At 39.1% G+C, this 22,814-nt stretch overlaps 1 protein-coding gene across 1 annotated transcript in view; it reads right to left on the minus strand.

Annotated features, from left to right (window-relative positions):
* Positions 1–22,814, minus strand: part of LOC128994190 (la-related protein 4-like) — an 89,907-nt gene that overhangs the window by 44,443 nt on the left and 22,650 nt on the right. The gene's annotated exons all lie outside the window — the stretch shown is intronic.

Below are 22,814 nucleotides of genomic sequence, written 5' to 3' on the forward strand. Positions count from 1 at the left end.
GTTTGTTGTAGGCCTATCTGACAGATATACAGTGCGACCGGTCGTGTTTTTATTTTGTGATGCATTTCGTTTTTATATGATATATCTCTGTTATATCATACAAAAATTTGATGATTCCATTAAATTTAGAAATAAATAAAACTGTTTTTACCCAGCAAAGACAACGTTTAGTTCAGAATGTGACGGGCATGGTGCACTGTATCTAATGGATAGGCCTACAGGAATGTGTAGGCCTATGGTCTGACAACTTTTTTACTAATTGAGAAATGAAAACAGTGTCAAATATGTATGAAATCTATAGGTCAAGAGTTGTTATATAAAGTAAAATAAAAATTAGGGGGAAAACATATTAAAAGTGGGCTTCTCAAAAATTTTTAGGGAAAATGTATCTGAGAGAGATAGTGTGCCGCCCCGGTCACGTTGAATTAAATTTTAACATTGGGCCCTAATTGGCGTTTTTAGTTTTAATTAGCCTTATTATTATTATTATTTTATGGCCAGCATTGGACCACTTAAGTCAATATAATGGTTAGATTCTTTTTAAATTCTGTCTGTTCTTCTTGTCCGCCCAATACTTCTTCATTCTTTCCGACCGTTGTTTTCTTTCTTCTTCCGAAACCACTCTTCCTTGTCTCTGATTGTTTGCTCCTATTAGCAGGATGATATTTTTGTCTTTGAGTACTGCAAGCGCCTCTGACTTATTTTCCAAATCTTCTAATGATATTTTCAACCTTCTCATGTCCTCCTTAATCTCTGTAATCCACCCAAAGTCACTCTTGCTATTCCACAACTTGTCAATTATTTTCTTGCTTATTCTATTTTCCGGTGTCCTTAAAAGATGTCCAATGAATGAAATCTTTTCTTTTTAATTATAATGTTAATGGCTCTATTTCCTTATATACAGTTTTATTTGAGGCCAATCTCCAAACTCCATCTTTTTGATATTTTTTATTTATACATGTTCTGATGATTCTTCTTTATATTATTAGTATTTTATCTATTGCTACAGTGTTAGTTGTTTTAAACAAAGTTTCACTTGCATATGTTATTTGTGGAAGTATAACTGCTTTGTAGTGTTTCAATTTTGTTGCTATTGATAGGCATTTTTTGTTGTATGTGTTTTTAGTAATATGTTGCATTCTGATCAATTTATTAATTCTATTTTGCCATGATGGATTTTCTGTAAGATTGTATGTTATAACTTCACATTTAATTATTTAACTATTATCAGTTTTACATTTTACTAATTGGTATTTAACTTACTCATATGGACTCAAAATAATTATTGATGTTATTGTAACTTAACTTCTCGCCTTTGCCAGCATTTGATGGTGTTCACATTTTTTTTTTTAATATACAGGCCTTAACTAAGAAGAAACCAGTTAATAGGCCTAAATTGTTATCATGGATGCAATGCTTGAAAAGTTATTGTAATTAATTTTAAAAATATATGTAAAAAATATATGGGCTAGTAAATTAACCTAAAACTAAGAAAATTCTTTATACATGCCACATAATGTAGCACAATTGTTTTAACTAACCAAATGAAAAGATTCAAACAATTCATTGGTAAAGATAAGGTAATTGTTAAGTTGATGCTCTGTTGGCAAATTCCTGACAAAAATGATTTTACTGACAAGTGCTTTCAAGGCAAGATAATGTCAGTTGCTCATTGAAGTTCTATTGGAATAAAAGAGAAAATTCCATGTAACAGATATAAAAAAAAAGTATGGTAACAAATTGTGACATAAAATTTTACTACCGAGAGTCAAGTTTAAATAAACCAAAAAATACTTATTAAAACTATTAATTTTTGGATAAATAGCTTATATTTATTACAATTTAAATTTAAAAACCAAATTCAAGTGTTAAAACAATTTCAACAATTACATAACAGACTTATGTGTCAACCAGTTGAAGATCCTTGTTTTTTTTTAGAATTTTATTTCACTGTAACAATATAAACAGCACAATATTAGCAATAATTGAGCCAACAACTTATGGGCTAATTATGGGTGACAATGGTCATTCATTATTAATTTTTTTTTAATTCGTTCCAGAGAAAAAAATTACAGGCAACCTGGAATACTTGATCTTGCATAGCAAAATACAGATGATGTGGCAATAAGGTCCACAATATTTTTATCCTACCTAGGCTACCTAGCCTCTTGTATCAGCAAGCCGCTTTTTGTTTTCTCAAAATCGGTTATTAAATTGGTTGTTAACTTAACCCTCCTGGTGTCAGTCATTTTTTGTGTGGTGTCAATCGATTTTTGGGCATTTTGCAGTAATATTTATTAAAAAATGTAACAAATCTACTTTGTACAATAACTATATCTTCTTATATATTTTTGTACAACTAAATATGCATGCACATTATGATTCAGCCAAATAATTAGGTTTTTATAACTATTTTATCATAAAAAAGTACTTAGAAAGATAAAAAATACAAAATAAAAGCATTGGAAAAAATTTTCGTGCCCCTATTTTTATGAGTAATTGTAACTAAATGAAACATCTGAAATAGCCATTTATTTCTAAATATTATAGCAAAAAAGAAAATAAGATCGAGGAATAGTCGCAAAATCACTCATTAGGCCTATTACAATGACTTTACTGCCATTACACATAACCTTCAAATAAACACCTCAAACCAACAAGTTAGTCATCACTGATTATTTTGTACATCTAAATATGTAGTCTAAACAGATATATATATATCAGTTTTCAATAAAGAAAATATAGTAACAAACAACTTGTAAACAACAACAACAACCAAAACATTGTCTTTGTCTCAAAACATCTGGAAACAGACAAACAAAAGTAAGAAGGTTATGAAACAGACGCCAGAAGGAAGCCAGTTTTCTGCTGTTTAACACTAATACCGAAACCCTGGTCTGACAGGCCCACGGGAATTTTCAAAAACTCATGTTGGCAACACTGTTTACTTGGTAGATTCCATTCCCCCAATACCTTCCCCCCTTTTCCTCCCCTACCTATTGATATATCGTTTGTTCATTTTGCATGGGTGCCGTGACCTTGACAGGTCGTCTGTTCATAACATGTCCGTCTCAGAAGCCCAACGTTAGTGTATTTTAAAGCGGGGTCTCACAGACCGAGGGTTTCGGTTTGTGTGTTGTTTCTAAGCAAAGTCCATTATTTTTCAAATGGGGTCTCACAGACCGGGGGTTTCGGTTACCGTCAGCCTATATGGGGTTTCGGTATTAGTGTTAGGGATAGCCGATTGTCGATAGTCCCTTACAATCGATTGTCCCGATAGTATCGATAGACAATCGACATTTTAAGTACTACCATTGAGTATACACATATACTCACGTGTATACGTCTATACTCAATGGTACTACTTTAAATTCAAACTTAAATCAAGGAAATTGCATGAATGAAACAAATGCTTAATATTAACGTTGTTTATAAATATGTATTATGGTAAAAACCTTTTCGTGTAGGTGATTTATGTTTTACAAATTAGCATTATAGAAATAAAAATGACAAATGCTATATCGCTTTGTGTGAGAAAAGAACCACTTTTTTTGTCTTCTTCTACTCATTATGTCTAGCTAATACATTAGCTAACACTAATAATTCTCTCACTATTTCTAAAAATAATACTTTACATATTACCTAATTGATATCTAACACTAAGGCACAAATAAGATCACAGTGTAGGTTAGGTACTGGGGTACTGGGTAGATAGTTAACGATAACAGAAAGAACAACGCACCTATGTTAGGTTAGGGAATGAGACCTTCCCAACAAGAACACCAACACCCTCGCCCACGAATACTAGAAAAATACCGGTATGGATCATAAACATAAACATATGACGTTTTTGGCCCGAAAGTAAACAAAACCCCTATACTAATAGCATTAATTAAAATTAACATTTGGTTTTGTTTACTTTCGGGCCATAAACGTAATTTGTTTATGTTTATGATCCATACAGGGTCTTATCTAGTATTCGTGCCCCCGCCCAACCACGGCGTCGTGTCGCCGGAATACAATCGATTGTTGAAAAAAACTATCGATAGTCTATCGATTGTTAAAAACAATCGATACTATTGATTGTACAATCGACAATCGGCCATCCCTATTAAACAGTGATATCAATCCAGTCCAAATCGGACTGAAATTGACTGAGGACTGAAATTGACTGAGTTAAAAGACAATATGTAACCGTCTGCACTACCATCGATGCATCGATGTTTGACACTGGGAGGGTTAGTAATTGAATTGTAACAAAACCCCCCTTTTACATTTGGAAAAAACATGCTAAATTTAAACATAGGTGTTGTTGTTTCTTGCTCATAATCTCGCATCACACCAGTTTGGTATTTTTTCTTGTTTCAGCTTTCAGCCTTTCCTCCACAAAGAGTAGGCCTACTTGAAAGTGAGAATACAGTGAAAAGATGATTATACAATACGATTGGGGATTGAAGATGTTTGGATAGCTGATTTTTTTTATAGTCGGCCATTGGTGTGAAAAAAAATCTTTTTTACTTTGATAACATTTGAATAGTTTTTTACAGGTTTTTATTTCCTCATGCGATGGTATCAACAACCGTGACCATATCATGCAGGCTGATCGTCTCTCACAATTGCAGCTATATCCGTGAGCATATCAAGCAGTCTCGGCAACACCAGTTCGATCACGGCAACATCCGTAAGCATTTCATGCGGTGTCGGCCGCAAAGGAGAACGCTTTTACACTTTCTGCAACAGACTTGGAAAAGTCCGAAGAATTTCTGTGGGCTTATGCGGTCCAAGTTGTGTGCAACTAAATGAACCGTGTGTGAAAGTTTTAATGAATATTTGGAAATAAATAAGTTTTCAAACGCTTGTATCGGTTTGAAAACACCTACTGTTATTACACTGAATCGCTTTGTTAATTCAGTTAATTCTATGCGTTCTTCCTCACGATCGATGCACTAAATATTGACTTACCAGCTTTCATTTATGTAATGCATGATGTTTTGTAGCGTTACTGTTTGCAGAACGGAGAATTCTTCTGCAGAAAATGTTATTGATGATTCTCTAAATGTTGTAAATGTTGTTGATTCTCTACAGAAATATTTAATGAAAAAAAAATTACTTATTATGTACCGGTAGCGTTTTCTGCAGAATCGAATACAGGTTAAGTGGAAGAAAGGGCCTTGTGGCCCTAACTTTGCCTGTGAAAATTAATAATTTAAAAAAAGTCAGGCAGGCTGGGCTTTCTGCAGCCCTCCTTGTCTTTCTGCCGAAATGTCGCACAGTCGCCTGTAGTTCTGCTTTGGGGGGGGGGGGTCTCGGCGACACAGGCAAACGTCTCCCGCGATCGTAACAACATTCGTGAGCATACCTTGTGGTCTCAGTGACATCAGCAATTCTTTCTTGCGGTTGTATACTGGTGTGATTGGCCTTTCAGATATTCGGATACCGGGCTTCAGATAATTGATGCTCTACTCTTTAAGCTACTTTCAGCGGGTCAAATTAATAGACAAAGAGTAAAGAACTATTATTCAACAATCTGTAATCCTTCAAAAATACCATTTTGAGTTTCAATGACAGTAGCAATTTGTTAGGAAGAGCCAAAAACACTTTTTAAGGAAAGCGATCTAAAGCTCTCAATGTTTGTTGATAAATTTAAGTGTTTTTTTGTTTTTTATTTTTTATTTTTAGGCCATTTCAGTTAATCAGTAATATAAAAGTGCTTTTTTATTTATTTATTCACTCTGGTTTTCCAGTTGCTTTTAAGTTCTACTGCAAGTTCAAATTTTAGTTTGAGTAGGTCAAGAATTGTTAAGTTCACCATAAGAATACTCTTCTGCCCTTTATACAATACTAGCAGTATGGGCCTTGCAACGGAGTCAGTATGCAAAAGAGACAATGTTGGTTGTTTGAAAATGTCTTAAAAATGGTTTCACTCCTACCGTTTTGTGGAGCTCAGCCTACACAATATATTTAAATGTCCCATCACATACCCCTGCTCTCCAAGGACCAACATGGCTTCCTAGTAACATGTGACACGGGGGTATGGTGTTTGACTAAAATATTTTTCTAATGAATCCGTTTCTAATATAAACTAATTTAATATAATTTCCAATGTTGCATTTAAATAATAAAGGTTGGTTCAATTCTTGGTTCAGGTTGCGTCCAGTTGTCTGATTAGTTTTTTTTTTTTTTTTTTTTTTTATAAGGGAGAGGAGGTAAAAATGCGTTTACGCACACAGGTAGCCAGCCTGTAGTGTGAGACTCCTGAGCTTGTCAGACTACTCACTAAAAAACCCCCTCTACTCTGTTGGACACAGACCTGGGATTGTTTGTCACATTACTTCAGGTCAGGTCAACGTGTGACCTAAGCCCTCAGGGCTCGCGCCGTTTCTGGCATTCAATTTCTTTATGACCTAGACCGCATCTCGGTCAAGCTCTAGCTTCTTTGTGCGGAGAATATCCTGGACGAAATGTGACATACAGGTCCAATTGTCCTCACCCTCCGTCATCATCGGAATGACCGTGTCCACCAACAACTGCCCTACATGTTGTTCAGCCTCCAGGCGGGAACCTTCCCAACGCTGGCAGCGGAAGAAGGTGTGCTCCGCATCGTCGGGAGTGCCTGGGCAGTAGATGCAATCGGGTGACACGGCTTTGCCCATCCTGAACAGGTACGACCGAAAAAACCCGTGACCTGTCAGAAACTGGGTAAGGTAATAGTCCACCTCATCATACCGTCGGTCAACCCATGGTTGGACTTGCTGAATCAGTCTCCTGGTCCAGCGTCCCCGCAACTCCTGTTCCCAGCTCTCCTGCCAGAGCTGGTAGGTGCGGTTGCGCTCCTCCATTTTTGCATGGTCCTCTCCACGCCGCTGATAAATCGCTTTCCTCTCCGCCGCCAAAAGTTTGACGGGGATTACTCCAGCAACCACCAAGATGGCAGGTTCAGACACTGTTCGGTAGGCGGATGCTACCCTGAGTGCTGCCTGACGCTGCACTCTGGCAAGCCGCATCCTATACACCTCCTTATTGAGCGCGTCTGCCCACACCTCCGCACCATACAGGAGCACAGACTGAACTGTAGACATCAACAGCCTTCTGGGACTGGAACGAGGACCTCCGACATTGGCCATTAACCGGCTAAGAGAAGAGATCACCTTAGCGGCCTTGTCCGCCGTTCGGAATATCTGGTCCCGCCAGCTAAGCTTAGAGTCCACCATGACACCAAGATACTTGGCGGCACGAACGGACTGGACTTCGACGTCCCCCACCCTCAACGGCACAATGGTGTCAATCCGCTTTTTGGTCAGAATCACGATCTCAGTTTTGTTCAGCGCAAGTGAGAGACCGTGATCTGCCATCCATGCGTTTATAGTTCGCATGACTCGGTTTAATTTTAGCTGGGCCAGCTCAACACTACGAGCAGCTATTAAAGCTGCAATGTCATCTGCGTACCCAACTAAAATGGTTTCTTCAGGCATTTCAGACCTAAGGAGGCTGTCGTAGGCAACGTTCCAGAGGTCCGGGCCGAGTATGGAACCTTGGGCAGCACCAGAAGTGACACTCATCGTCCGCGGGCCTTCTGTAGTATCATACATGAGGAGGCGGAACCGGAGGTAATCCTCTATAATGCGCATGAGGTATGCCGGGACGTGGAAGTTGTTCTCCAGAGCGTCCAGCGTATCGCACCATCTTGCAGAATTAAATGCGTTTCGCACATCGAGTGTAACGAGCAGCACAACCCTACGAGAGTAGTGAATAAAATCCTCAGCTCTCATCACGGCTTGCTTCACCTCCTCAATAGCGTCGACCGTTGATCGCCCCTTCCTGAAGCCGTATTGGCGAGGGCTCAGGTCCCCCGCAGCAACAACGGCTGAATTCAGTCGGGAACGGATCAACTTCTCTAGGACTTTCCCAGCCGTATCCAACATGCAAAGGGGTCTGTAAGAGGACGGCAATTCTGGGTCTCCTTTCCCCTTCCCTACGAGCACGAGCCTAGCTTTTTTCCAGCACAACGGAAATACCCCCTCTGCAAGGCAGGCGTTGTACATGCTCAGAAGAATCAGGGGATTGATTGAAAAAACCTTCTTAAGAGCCTCGCCAGGTACCCCATCAGGTCCAGGAGCCTTGTTGTTTTTTAGGGATAAAACGGCAGTCTCCAGCTCCTCATGAGTGAAGAGTGGGACATCGTCCATCATCTCAAACTCACGCAGTGGGCGCAGAATATGATCCGGAAAAAGGGATTTGACGACCCTCTCCATAGCGGCCCCCTCCATGACGGAAGGTGGAGAGCGAGTGGTGAGTTTTTGGGTTACTAGTTTGTAACCCAGGCCCCACGGGTCGGAATCGACATCATCCCTTAGTGTTTTCCAGCAATTGTGTTTGCTCCGGTTGATGGCCCGGCGGAGAGACTTCCTCGCCACCTTGTAGCTCTCCAGCTTACGGCGTCTATCCAAGGGTACCCTGGCCCTGGTAGCGAGTCGTCTAGCTCTCAAAGCAGCTCGGCGCAAATCCGCGATCTCTGCAGTCCACCAGTATACGGGTCTCCTATCGCAACGGAGTCTCTTGCGGGACATTGACTCATCACAAGCCGAGGCAATCAGCCCCATCATCGATGTAACTATAGCCTCTGCATGAGCCATGCCAGGTGCGGCAGGCACCGCTGGCACTCCCCGCAGGATGGCCTCGGTGAATTTAGCCACGTCCAGTTTTTTGGTGTTCCACCGAACGGGCACTTCCCGAGATGCAGCAACTTGTCTCGGGATGCGATCTAAGACATTGAAAATAATGTATTGATGGTCGCTGGCCGTATAATCCTCCAAGACTCTCCAGGCTGTGATCCTTGGCAGAAGAGACTCAAATGCGAGGGTTATGTCTGGGATCGTTCCCCTCATCCCGGGTCGCCGGAACGTTGGCGTGTTGCCCTCGTTGATTACAACGAGTCCGGCCCTGGCAGCAGAGTCCAGGATGTACTTCCCCCGGGAATTAGTGAGGGTCAGTCCCCACTCGACGGCCCTAGCATTGAAATCACCAGCCACGACTACATGCCCTGTGGTGTCCTGCACGCTCTCTTCCAGAGCGGTCTATCTTCTCGCGGAAGTCATGGATAGCCTCGTTAGGGGTGAGGTAGACACTGTAATAGGTGACGTCCTTGCACCGAACCCAAACAAATCCACGGCCCTTTCCATGACCCCGCACTTGCACTTGAGCTGTATTACGCACCCAGAAAGCAGCAGTACCAAGACTATCGGGGAACCAAAAGGGTGGGACCCTATTCCGGTACTGGTACTGCTCGCTGACCAAGAGCGCGTCGACACCGTGTTCGAGGGCAAGCTGACTGAGAATCGCGTCAGCTGTCCTGGATCGCCCAAGATTACATTGGAGTATTATTATTTTCGAGGGTGGGCTTTTGCTTGCTGAAGCGCAGTTTTAAAAGCGCTGCACTGCCCAGACCCAGCTATATGTTTGGTGTTTTTGTCCGCGAGCCCATTTTCCTTACAAAGAAAGCAAGATTCGACTTGGCAGTCCCTACGAGCGTGACCCACCCCTCCGCACCGGAGGCAGTGCTTGCCTCGGTCGGGCCCCTTGCAATTTCGGGAGGAATGACCGAAACCGAGGCACCTAAAACACCTGGTTACTTCCACCCTCCGTCTGAGCCTGCAGTTGACCCAACCGACCCTCAAATGCTGGAGTGCCAACACCTTACTAGCGTGTGCGTCTGCCATTTCGGCGACCGCCATCCGCTGCTGGTTTCTATTTGGTTTTGTGAGCCACACCCTAAGAACAGCCGATGTTCCGGCAAGCTCGGGGACTGCTTCCTTTAGGGCCTCAACCACCTCACTCTCTGTCGACACACCATCTATGTCCCGAACCTCAACTGACGTTTTAGGCTCGAGTGCACGGACGGTGCCCTGGCCTTCCACGGCTGCCTTTAGTTCAGCAGCAAAAGCGGATTTGTCCTTTGACTTACCCAGTTCAAGGAGGACGTCTCCGCCCCGGGTTTGCCTAATCGACCGCACAACCGTATCGGTCTGCTCCGGCTTAGCTTTAGCCTTTATTATACCCAAGACTTCAGCGAATGATCTCCCCCCTGAGGGTTTAACCAAGATTGCCTCCGTCCTGGGCTTTTTTGGCCGCGACCTTTTAAGAGCGGGGGCCAAACCGGGCCCAATTTGGGCAACGTTTGTCGTTTGTGCCTTTACCGCCACATTTTTCTTGGAGGTGACCTCCGCCCGCCTCAGCTGCCTCTTCTCCTTTCGGGTAAGACGCTTTTCCCATGCAGCCCCAGATGGTGTCTCAACAACTGATCCCTTACGGGAGCTTCCCCTAAGAGGGGTCACGGGTTGCTGAGGTTGTAGACGCTTTGTTGGGAAAGCAGCTACATCTGGGGAAGACCTGGGCCCGGCAGACAAAAGGTCTGTCTGGGTCGCCTTAGCCTTAACCTTAGCCCTTGTGGTCTGAACAGCCTCTTCCTTTTTTGGAGGGCTTTCCGTAGTGGTTGGCCTTCTGCGTTTCTTGGAAGGCAGCGCCCTGTCGTCGGGCATAGACACTACCTTCTCCGCAATCTTTTCCATGGCCGCCTTGCTTACCAACCGGCAGGCAAAAACGAATCCAAGGTCATCTTCTAGCTTGGCCATGCCATTTTTGACCACTTGGTTAACAGCTTTCTGGGTCCGAGAGGTGTCCAGCATAGCTTTAATGGTCTCCTCCATGTCTCGAAGCCGGGTTTCGATGCTACTCTCTGCGTCAAGGTATTTCTGACGCAGAAGCACCATCCCTGAGCTCTCCGACTGCAACGTTGTTGTAAGGTGTTCCTCCAACAGCCCTTCACCAGACTTGAAAGCTGGCACCGGTGGAGGGGAGACAGTCGCTCCCTTTACCAGCGAAGGTGCCAACGATATATTTTCTGCCGTCAGAGGGGGTGACCTTGAAACACACCCTCCCCTCTTAAACGCATTCTCCTCTGACTGCTTGCCAAGCAAGCCCTCCATGCTACCTGGAGTTGTCTGATTAGTAATTATTGCACATATTCAAAGATCATGGTATTTGTGTGGTCGTAGTTGTTCAATTAATAATAATAATCATCAAAGCTGGCTCTTGGGGCCTGTAATTTGCAGTAGGTAAATTGTCTACTCTGGTCAAATAATCGCTAGTCTAGTTGTCTTTCCCAACACGAACGGTTTGGTCATGATAATGTATCGAACTACCAAATCTCCAGAATGTAGCTAAAATATGCCACAATTTAATTTATAAACTAAATCTATATAGGCCTATATAATACGTGAAGCCGTTTTTTGTTAACGCAACTCCTCCCTTATTTGTTGACCAATTTTAACGTTTAAGGTGTCAAAAGATTCGTCTCAATATGTAGTTTTGCAATAAGGTTTTAGAATTTTAAAATTTCTACTCTTAAGGGCGTGAGACCCTCTCAAAGGTCGGGTTTTCCCTATAAGAAATACATAGAACAAGTTTAAAAACAAAAAACAGCTGTTTATAAAAAGAAACTTATTAGCTTTTTGGGAGTGAATATTAATGTTTGTAATATACAGTAGGTTAAGAACAAAGGTTAAACAGCTAATCAGTTTTGTTGGAAGAACAGAAAACGCCTCAAGTTCATAGAAGAAATACTGAAAACGGGAGTAGGAGACAATTAATAATAAGATATCTTATGCCTATGAGGAGAGTAGAAATAGAGAGGCCTGGTCTAACAGACACCCATCCAGATACACATTCACTTGGTGAGATGAATAATATTTGACAGTTCTGCTTTGCAACTTACTTTGGATGTGAAAAAATATACAAAGCACATAGTGTTGTCACGGTGGTAAAGTAAACATGCCTAATGTCAGATCACATGAATGCATGCAAGAAATAAATACTTCTGACACTGACAGATCGAGATATTTCAAAACATTTAGTAGGAACTATATTAATGCCTTGACTATGCTATGTCCAAGTAGTAAGATTATACCAAATCTTGGCGGACTTATTTTTTGATTGTAAACTTTTGTATTACTCGCTCTACTTCAATTGAGAAAAAACGCAAATAGATTGTTTGCGTCTAGGCTATGTTGCCAGTTCCTCTGACAAACTTAAACAAAGTTTTTTGACTGAATTCACCAACACAATCCAGACATTTCAAGTCAAAAATAGAAGTTTCAAAAACTTATTTACTATTGAAAGTTTAAGAAGCAATATTAGACCAAACATAAGTGAAGGCATTAGTTTATGTATTCAACGATCGAGTAGTTACGGTAAAGTTTATTTTTATGATTCAGGAGAGGCAAATAATATACGCTGTTCAAAAAGAGAAAATGAAAGTTGCTATAGAAATCTTAAAGCTACAAGAGTTATCCAACCTATTTCGACAAACGAATCCATTCTTTCAAAACTTTGGGAATTCACTGAACAACGTGAGAACGTTCTGATGCGGGGCATATACTGTGACTGACAGACAACACGTTAAAATACGTTAACCGACTTTCAATGGTGTTGCTGCTTTAGCCTATTCAAAGCAGATTATGGCTGTCCAGTTGGTAACCCAGAGTTTGTGGGTAAAAAATGGAGCACGTGAAATGGTTGATTCTTCCACTTTTCAGGATTCTCTACGGAGAAAATTCGTTTGGTTAGGGGGGTGTCTCAAATCAAAGAAATAAAATGACCAAACTAGACCCTATTAGAAGTTATCAGTTAAAACCTGAGAGCAAAAATAATGTTTGGCGAGTCTTGACGACGCAAATAGAGATATTAAAAAAATAACAAAATCAGTTACTAGGCCTAACTTAACTTAGCCTATTGGACTGGAGGTGGAGAGCGGCTGAATGCACACTTATCTAGTCTTGACGGTAGCCAATGGGTTGGTGATTATATCGATCACAGGCGTCACATTAAAATAGTATTTTTTACACTATTATGATGTTATTAAATCCTGAATTCATAAATGACCCCAGTAAAGTCAAATTAACAAAAACAAATCTTGAAAAAACCAAGTTATGTACAATATTAAAACACATTTAAAGTATTTAAATTGTGCATAATCTTACTCTGAACACGATTACAGTATGTAATTATTTTTTTCCATTCCATTAATATTAAACACGCTGACATAGGGTACACTTTATAGGGTACCACTTGTAAACTTAGGGTAGAAACGCACATACCGCGATTAGGGGCGGAGCAGAGCAATTTAGAGCGAAGAAAATCAAACCATGGGAGGTGCATGGTACAATCCAGTAGTAACACACAAACAAACAGCTGTTGCGGCCTAGCGGTTGAATTTGGAACAATCTAGTTTTATTATTCGAGCGTTTAGGAACAGAGCGAGCAACGATCTTGTGGAAATTTTAAGTACCACTTTAGCCGGTAGGCCGCTCTGTACGCCCATTCTACCGGACACGAAAACTACCCAGAAGGTACATGTATTGCATAAATGGTGATTCATGTTTCTTAAGAACTGGAAACATATATGATATTCACCATGCACCTCCCTTCTTTCATTTACTTTATGCACCCGAGTCGCCAGAATTTTACCCCCCTGGAATTGTAACCCCTACCGGTACCTGAAAACCAAAAGTGTACGGGCTGAAATTGTACACCCCCTTCCCCCCCCCCCCCCCCACCATTGTTAGAAACATCTTCAATCTTCTTTCAATAAACTTAAGTGGTATCATTAAAATAAAATAGGCCTACACATGACTTCCTATTGGTTTTCATTTTTTACTTTACATAATTTTGTTTCACGGACATGTAATGTAATAAAATATTAGGCCTAGCCTATCTGATACAGTGTAGTTAATCCTTCTTACCTGCAGTTCCAACAGGCATTCTATGCAATAACTAAGCAAAGTATATAATGAGCTCTATTTCATATTTTTCCTGGTTTATAAGAATGTTCATTCATCCTGGCAATGTAAAGAATATTCATTCTATAGAATTCCTGATTAGGCCTATACAAGTTACTTTGCCGGTAACATGTAAAGCAACCTTCCAAAGTTTCATGGCAACCGGATGGACAATATCGTAACGCACAAAGGACACACATTTACGATAGATAACATAGGCCTACATTGGATTAATTTATTTTATTTTGAATTGAGTTTGTATTTAGTTAGAATCAAACATATCACATATTTAAATAGGTATTTATTGCTTCCACGCCCAATTTCAAATTAAGTGCATGAAGAGGTCTGAGTCAAATGGGGGTGGGGGGGGTGGGGGGGGTACAATTCCAAGGGAGTAAAATTCCGCTTTCCCATGCACCCACTGATTGGAATTAACCCCTTCGCTTAAACTTATTTTTACACCTAACCGGGCCAAAAAATGAATTATTTCTGTGTAATTTTACACAATTTACAATATTTTTACCTGCACTCAGAATTTTGTATTTGTATATCAAATAATGTTATTTTTCTAATCAGAATTGAATTTAGATTAAAAAAAATAAACATTTTATTGGTTAAAAGTATTTTTATTATTTTTTTATACCATATAATACAAAAAAAATATTTTAAAAAAATTATTATTTTTGCCTTTTTTAAAAATGTTTGACTATAAAAGTTAAAAATATCTTACTGTTCTGCCTTAAAATACTGATTTGCATGTTGTAGACTCAAAAAGATATCAAGCAAAGTTCAACTTAGTATGATATGTCTTGAAACATTCGGGTAGGTGCGCAACAAGGCACATTTCGCACTCCCACCGACTGTCACTACGCTTCCCTTGTGCACTACAAACTTTACAGCGTCTTGATGGGTTTTGCTTTACTTCATTAGGTGGGATTTGTCTTGGGAAATGACCCCAAGAAGCTGCTTGAAGCCGTAGAGGGGTTTCAGATGTTGATGGCCGCCCTCTTCGTTTGTAGGCCGGTAGTTGTCTGGTCTGGAACACTTGCTCCGTAAATTTACTTTTGAATTCAGCAAATCCTATCTTCTTCTGGGTGATTTTTTTTTAAAACAACATAAGAGTTGAAGAGAGCTATGTCCAAAATATAAAAAAAAATCTTCTTATACCCTTTAGCATATCTCCTCATCGTAGGAAAAGAAGCAAGCTGTCGATACCGCCCATCGAGCTGTTGTAATAGAGGATGGGTTCAGGCTTGGTAATCACCTCACCGCTGACTCTGTCTCTCTTTCCAGTTGTTTTTTTGTCTCCCTTACTGTGGAAAGTAGACAAGAGACACACTTCTTTCTTGTCTTGCCATCTAAGGGCCATCATGTCATGGCTAAACGCAGCTTCATAATCACCGACCTCAAGTTTTCCACTTTTGAAACTGTCAGGCATATTTGTCCTCCAAGAGTTTACCGTCCCAATCACATTGAAACCAATATGTTTGAATCTATAGTAGAGGAGAGGTGAGGAATACCAGTTGTCAATTGTGAGGGTATGACCATTACCGGAACATTCCTTGACCATTTCAATGACTATGGCCTCGCTCACCAAAAGTTTATCACCCTCAGCAGTGTCTCCACCCCCTTCTTCCACTGTTTCGCCTTGTTTCACTTCAGCACCGGTGTATATTTTAAATTTTGTACAGTATCCACTGCTTGACTCACAACATTTGTAAAATTTGATTCCGAACCTGGCTCTTTTCTTGGGGTTGAATTGCACATACCCCAACCTCCCACGAAATTTCATCAAGCTTTCATCTACTGCAATGTTTTCATCATCGGCCAAATATAACCGTGAAAACTTTTGATTCATGTAATCAATGACATACCTCAGTTTCCACAGTTTGTCATTCTGAGGCTTATTTTTATTATCACAAATATGGAACATTGTTGATAAGAGCAAAAACCTACGAAAAGGCATAACTTTTTGAAAAAACGGAGTCTCAGTAGTAGCAGTAGGGGCCCAATACGATTGAATGGTCCTTTTCTTCACAAGTGACATCAAAACACATAGACTGTAAAAACATGCCATTTCATCAGGAGTTGTTTCAAACCATTCAGAGAGTAGATGTTTATCTTTACCACTTGCATTATTTTTTTCAATTGTCTCTTCGGCGTATTTGTTCGTTTCTGTAGAAACATGTTGCCAAAAATCATCCTCGACAAACGCGTTGAATACTTCTACTTCAGATGGAGAAGGACCTAAATTTCTTGCTAAGCTTGCCCTGACACCAGGACAGCCTGTAAAATGTATTTTGAAAATACTATTGTCTTCTATGGTGTTGGTCCATTTCCAACCTTGTTTTTTCTTTTTCTTAGCTGTTTTAGGTTGGCCCTTAGACCGTTTAGTAGGCTTAGTACCACTAAACTAGGATTTTTTCTTTTAGGCCTACCTCTTTGACTTCCCCTTCCCCTTGATCTACCAATAGTTGCACCTCTACTATACTCAGGTACTTGACAAGGAATGGTTTCAATAAAACTAGGGTCATCAGCCTCAGCCTCTTCACTGGGTGTAGGAGATAGTGCAGGTGAAATTACCCTACCTCGGTAAATTTTTTCCATAAATCCAACAGGGTTTTCATCATCAGAACTTTGCTGTTCATAGGACACAGGACTAGGCCTATGAGGCACATTTTGAGGGGACATAGGTCGGGCATAACTACAGGAGGGCTGGTCATGCAAACAATCATTATTTACAGGCTTAGGCCTAACATGCAGGTCATGCAAACAATCACTATTTATAACAGGCCTAGGGCTAGCATGCTCTGTCACACCATTATCAGCTAAATCTTGAGGTTCACAGTCAGCAATACTTATACTATTGCATGCTTCACACGTTTTCATTGTTTATTTCCAATAATTCATCATCACTCTCAAGCCTTTCTTCAAATAAATAACAATCACTGTCTGAGTCACTGTCACATTCAATAAGTTTAGCAATCTCACTTTCGTCCAATTCCCTTCCACACTCATCAACAAATAAAAAGTTACTCATCTTATTTATTTTATAAAACAACTATTTGCAAACGAAAAATAGAATTCAACATGATATAAATAAAATACTGTTGTGAAATGACGATGTAAACATAAACAAACAAGGCAGACAGCTGCCAAAACAACGTTCCCAACGTCAGCTGGTAAATCGTAATTTTCAATTGATTGTTTTTGCCGATTGGGCAGGCTGTGGACGACGAAAATACAACCAAATGAAAGCCTGAAGCTTGCAGAACAAGAAGCATATGCGATCTGTTGGATTTTTTGGGAACTAGCTCGGCAAATATTGATTTTAATGGCGTCGCCGTCGCTTCACACAATGGCTCGCGGGAGCACGACGGCGAATCGCCGTCGCTTTAAGCGAAGGGGTTAATGTTTTAGCCATGTGTTTTCGCTGTGCTGGAATTTCCGTGCTAACATACTATGTGACATCTTGGAACTGATCGAGCTGCGAGCTCCCGTTATTGTCGCTCTCGCTGGTTGCTGCATGTGTACGTCAGTCACGCCGCTACAGCTCGCTCTGGATCGCTGTATATTTGTGTATTTTTACCCTTAGGCTACTGATTTAAAATTAAACTCAAGTTAGTACCGGTCCGGTATAAGTATTTGGATCTTTTAGTGAATTTCCCATATGGGGAATAAGCTATTACCGTAGTACTCATGGTAAGACCTGGACCCGGGACCGACATTTTTTTTCCTTTTGAGGTCCCTAAAGGCCAAAAACACCATTCGTTCAAATTCATATATATATACAGTCCAACCTCAGTATAACGAATCTGAAGGGACCGAACTTAATATTCGTTATATCAAGGATTTAGTTAAAACGAGGTTCGTTATATAGAGGTTATGTTTGCAGGAATTTTGCTAAGTCGAGGTTCAGAACCAGCGTCAGTCAATATAGGTCGGGATTAGACATCATTAAAACACAATTAAAGTAGCATAGGCTACAATACTTCACAGTACAGTGTTTACATTGTACAGTAGAACCTAAATTATCCGGCATAAAAAAGGGGAGGGATCTTGAATATTGCGCAATCATGAAAATGGCATTGACCTTGGTACAGGTAAAAAAACTGTAAGTTTAAAATCACAGTTTGTTCTAACCCTCCTAAAACCTAGCCAAACACTTTATTGCGTAGTAATAAACCATGTAAAGAACAAACAAAACAGTAGTAGAAAGTTTTGTAAGCTACTGCTCGTGATAGGCCGGTAGGCTACTTACAGTACAGTACCTACTGATTTATCACAACAGAGGAATGTCAATAATAATCATTAACTATAGCATTGGTGTTGCTAGTTGAAACAAATCGTATTGAAAACAATAAATTATTAGATAAGTCATTATAAAAGTGTATAATCATAGCCAACTTAAAGATACCGGTAATAAAAACACTCGAAACAGGAATGTTAAAATAACAATGTTGCTATTCTTTCTCTTTGGTTTTGTTTTTATATTCTTTCTTAAGTTTCTCTTTATCCAAAAATTGTACAATTCACCATAGTTACTTATCGCCCAATCACAGCTTACTAAACATTACGTCGTCATCAGTCCTCAGTGAATGAAATCAGTTCTCTCAGTTGCAACATAGCGCGCGCAGCAACAGCAGACAGAGATGTGTAGAACGGAGCAGACGAATGTTAGCACAAGCGATTACGTCACCTTTCTATTTCATTTGATAAAGAAACAATTTTTCAAAAACAATAATGGGGTGGGGGATTTGTTATATCGAGGGAAAGACGTAGACAATTCGTTATGCAGAGGTTAAATTCGCAATGTAGAGGTTCTGACAATGATAAATTCGCTATATTGAGGTGTCTTAAATTAGCTGAAATCATGAAAATTTCGTTAAATCAAGGTCGTTGTTATGGTTTGTTCGTTATGTAGAGGTAAAATATACATTGTGTCTTATTGAGAGTTCTAGGGGATTTAAAAAAATTCGTTATATCAAGGAATTCGTTGTATCGAGGTTTGTTATATTAAGGTTAGACTGTATATATATATATATATATGTGTCCGTTAGCGCGATAACTCGAGCAAAAATGATCCGATTTTGATGAAATTTGGTACAAACATGTAAACCTACGTTTATACGAACGAGTTCACGAACCAGGATGATCGGACCATGGGAACAGGGGTTTATGGGGGGCTTTTATGGGGTAAAAATGGGTTTTTCCCATGTATGACCCAAAAAAAATTAAATTTTGCAATTTCTTTCCAAACTATTTTGTAGAGCTTAAAAAAACTAATAATTTAGTATATTGAAGCGTTATAATGCGCCTAATGGTTACGGAGAAAATTAAAAAAAAAATGTAAATTTTAAATTCCCATGTCATTCTTATGGAGAATAAGTAAACTGGTTAGTTTGCTTGTTTATGAACATATTTTGCCCAAATTTGGAAAATGTTTTTATTTCTTACTAACTATTAACATTTTACACAAAAAAACACTTTTATCCTCCCTGTTGCAGCAAATCTAAGTATGTGTTAAAGTGATTCTATTTAAATAGGGGATAGGTGTGAAATTTTTAAGGAGACATTTTAGTGTAAATCCAATCAGGCAAATGGAAATTTGCTTAGTCTGCAGGTTTGCTGCGGCGGGGGTATTATGTCATGTTAGTCTTGCTCACGAGATTCCACACTGTGTATACCGTACTTAGTTCTTGTTTTTGAATCACAATATTTATTATTGTTTCTTTCTCTATTGTTGAATTGTTTTTATATTCATAAGTTAACTTATTGTTGACAATGTTATTGTCAAGTCATAACATTTACGGTATTTGATGATAATTAACTTATTTTAGTTGGATATAGCTTTATTGTAATTTACCTTTTTGTAAAATGGTGATAACTTACTGTGGAAATAAATTAATTGAATTGGAAAAATCTTTTCTAAACTAACCTAACCAAACAACAGGCTGTAGGTTAAGACATTTCAAAATTTTGTACGATATTCCACACAGACCTTTTCAGTTATCAAACGGAATTTTGAAATGTTACAGCAAGTTTGGTTAGGCCTGGGTTTAGAACAAGAACAGTTTCATTTCATAATCAATATAATATACATGTAACTTATTAAGTTATGCAAGTTAACTAAGGCTAACTTATATTACTTTTTGCCTAAATTAGATCGGTGCTCAATTTGTTATTTAACTTAGATAGGTATGCGTTTTAAGAAGTAAGTTAAAGGTCATCCAGTGGTCAAAGACTTGACCAAAAAATATAAATTATATGTAGCCTACCTGACTTTTCAATTTTCACCCCATGCTGTAGGAAATAAAACATGTTATTGGAATTTATTTAATTTGTTTTGATTATCTGTTTATGTTTTGTTGTTATTTCGTCACCAGCATGGCAACCCATAAGGCCCATGTTATTATTATTTTTTTTTTTTTTTAATTCATTTTTGTGTTATTTTTTTAGTCTATTTAAAGTTAATTTATAAAAGGGATTCTGCACATCTACATGAAAATATCTTTAACTAACAGTAGCTTATGCGTAGATTTTCCCTGTGATGTGCACGAGCTGATAAAAAGGGGTTTAAAAAACCATGCTTGCCTATTGATATAAGTACCGGTACCCTACAGTAGACTCCCTCTCATCCGGACTTCTTGGGACCGAGGCCAGTCCGGATAACGGATTTTCCGGATAAACCGACGCCCACAAAAACGAGTTACAACGGACCGTTTAAATGCATACTAACTTATATAAGGCAATAATGCTTATTACGTATTTAGACATGTGATCACTGGTCTCAAATCTTTCCCACGAGAACAGTCGTTTCAGTAATGCCCACTTCCTGCCAATCTAGTTCGGTTAAACCGATGTGCTGATAAAAAATGTCCAGTTAAAGAGATGTCATTTCCAGCGAATCGTGTAGTCCGGTTAAACCGATGTCCGGTTAAAAGGAGTTCAGATAAGAGGGAGTCAACTATATATCTATAACTTAAATAAATTAAAAGAAAGTTGCGTTTTAAAGAAGCATTTTAAGAATTAAAACAGAAGGAGTAAGGTGCTGAGTTAATGTTTTTAACTTATAATGTACGAAGTAGTGACATCATTTATTTGTTATCATCCTTGCTCTATCACCCACTTTTTTATGATAACTTAGCACGTAAATTAAGCACTATAAATAGCCTACGTTATCTTAAATGTATGATTTTGGTTATAAAATACACAGAGGATACGCGTTCAGTAACCGAACGTGGATCAGGCGTCCGGCAGTGTCGTCACCAGGTTGTGGCGGCCCAGAAAGCCATTACCACAACGATACGATGTACAGCTATCGTTGTACGTGGTGTAGTGGATAGTGTTCTGCTGATATGCAAGCGAGGTCCCTGATTCGAACCCCATGGGTAACCTTAACTTTTTGTCAGAGATTTTGCTTTGAATGCCATTTCTTCTTAAGTTAAACATCTTTTATTAGAATTTTTGGCATTTAACTTATCATTTTATTTTATAAACGGAATTTAACCATCACTCGATTTTTTCATTATCAGCAAGTTTGGTTAGTTAGGTTAGGTTATGTCAGTAACTGCCAGATGCCTTATCTACGTCCGGTTACCGGACGCGTAACTTAAGTTATCCTTTGTGCAGAAAATATAATTATTTTCTGTGTTTGACTTTTTTGAGAAAGTGACAGTCATTTAAGAATTCAGGCAGTTATTTAGCATACCTTAATAAGTAAGTGTAAAAACACTAACTATTTTAACGTGTCTTCAGTTAATAATTACCTGTGTTAAATAGGCTATAAAGTAGGCGTACTTAGTTATATAAGTAATAGCCTACACATTCTTCTAAGCAGACCCCTTGAAGAGTGCACAATGACTTATAGACCTAATTTAAACCTTGTCCATGTTTCAAGTTAATGCTTGCTCTAATTTTTAACTTATTTCTGGGCCCTGTAGCCTAGTTGGTTAATCTTCGGCTAACAAAGCTTAGGGAAAGCTTATAAATTAAATGGGCCAAAAACTAAGTTTAGGTCTAGGCCTAGCCTACTAACTTAACTTAATTTATATTAGCCTAACCAATAATTCAATTCAACAATAACTTATTTGGCAACCTTCAATTGCAGAATAACCAAATTAAATAAGGATAGACCTAGGCCTAACCCTATCTAAACTAGGCAAGGCCTAAGTTAGTAACTTAAAATGCAATTAAGTTAAGTTAATCTCCACGTCCGAACTAGCCCATCCTAAAGATAAGTAGATGCCCTAAAAAAAACTCAGAGCAAGTAGATGCCCTAAAAAAAACTCAGAGCCTTAACACTAAGTTAACTGCTAAGTTTATGCAATGTGAGATTATTTAATAACTTTAATTGGCGACATAAGAAATTATTATGCAAAACAAATCTCTAGCCTAGCTAAGTCATCAAGTTAGGCCTACAAAGATATTAATTAGCCTAGCTCATTCAATTACCCAAGTACAAATAATAAGAAAATATGAATTGAGCCTATCATTAGTCAAGGGAGGAAGGCCACTAGATTAGTGAGCTCAAAGTGTAAAACATTGCGATAGGTCAGGGGTCTAAAAAGTAATTTATTAGCTTCATAAAATAATATTATAGGTGTGAGAAGGAAGAATCCTAATTATTTCTAGCACGCCCAATCGAGTTAACTTATTACACATCCTGCTTATTAGACAGTAATAAAATTATTCACAGGAACTACGTCTAATATATTTGTAACAGAGGATTATTTGATCAAACAAAATTACATCTCCATGTGCATTTTAATTTTTATGGAGAATCTGATACCAGCAAATGTGCAAAGCAGAACACACCGTGGAGCGAGCACTGGGATGCGACCATTTTCTTATTATTACACTACCTACGTAACTACTTATAGTTAAAGTATACACTACACATTATTCTAGTGCTGTTTAATACAAAACGAAATTCTTACCGCTTTGATAGCTTCCAAATTTCAACAAATATTCTTGATGAAA

Source organism: Macrosteles quadrilineatus, unplaced genomic scaffold (genome assembly GCF_028750875.1).
Source record: "Macrosteles quadrilineatus isolate MER2022 unplaced genomic scaffold, UCM_ALF_1.0 Scaffold_5__1_contigs__length_97177068, whole genome shotgun sequence".
In the NCBI taxonomy this organism is placed as follows: Eukaryota; Metazoa; Arthropoda; class Insecta; order Hemiptera; family Cicadellidae; genus Macrosteles; species Macrosteles quadrilineatus.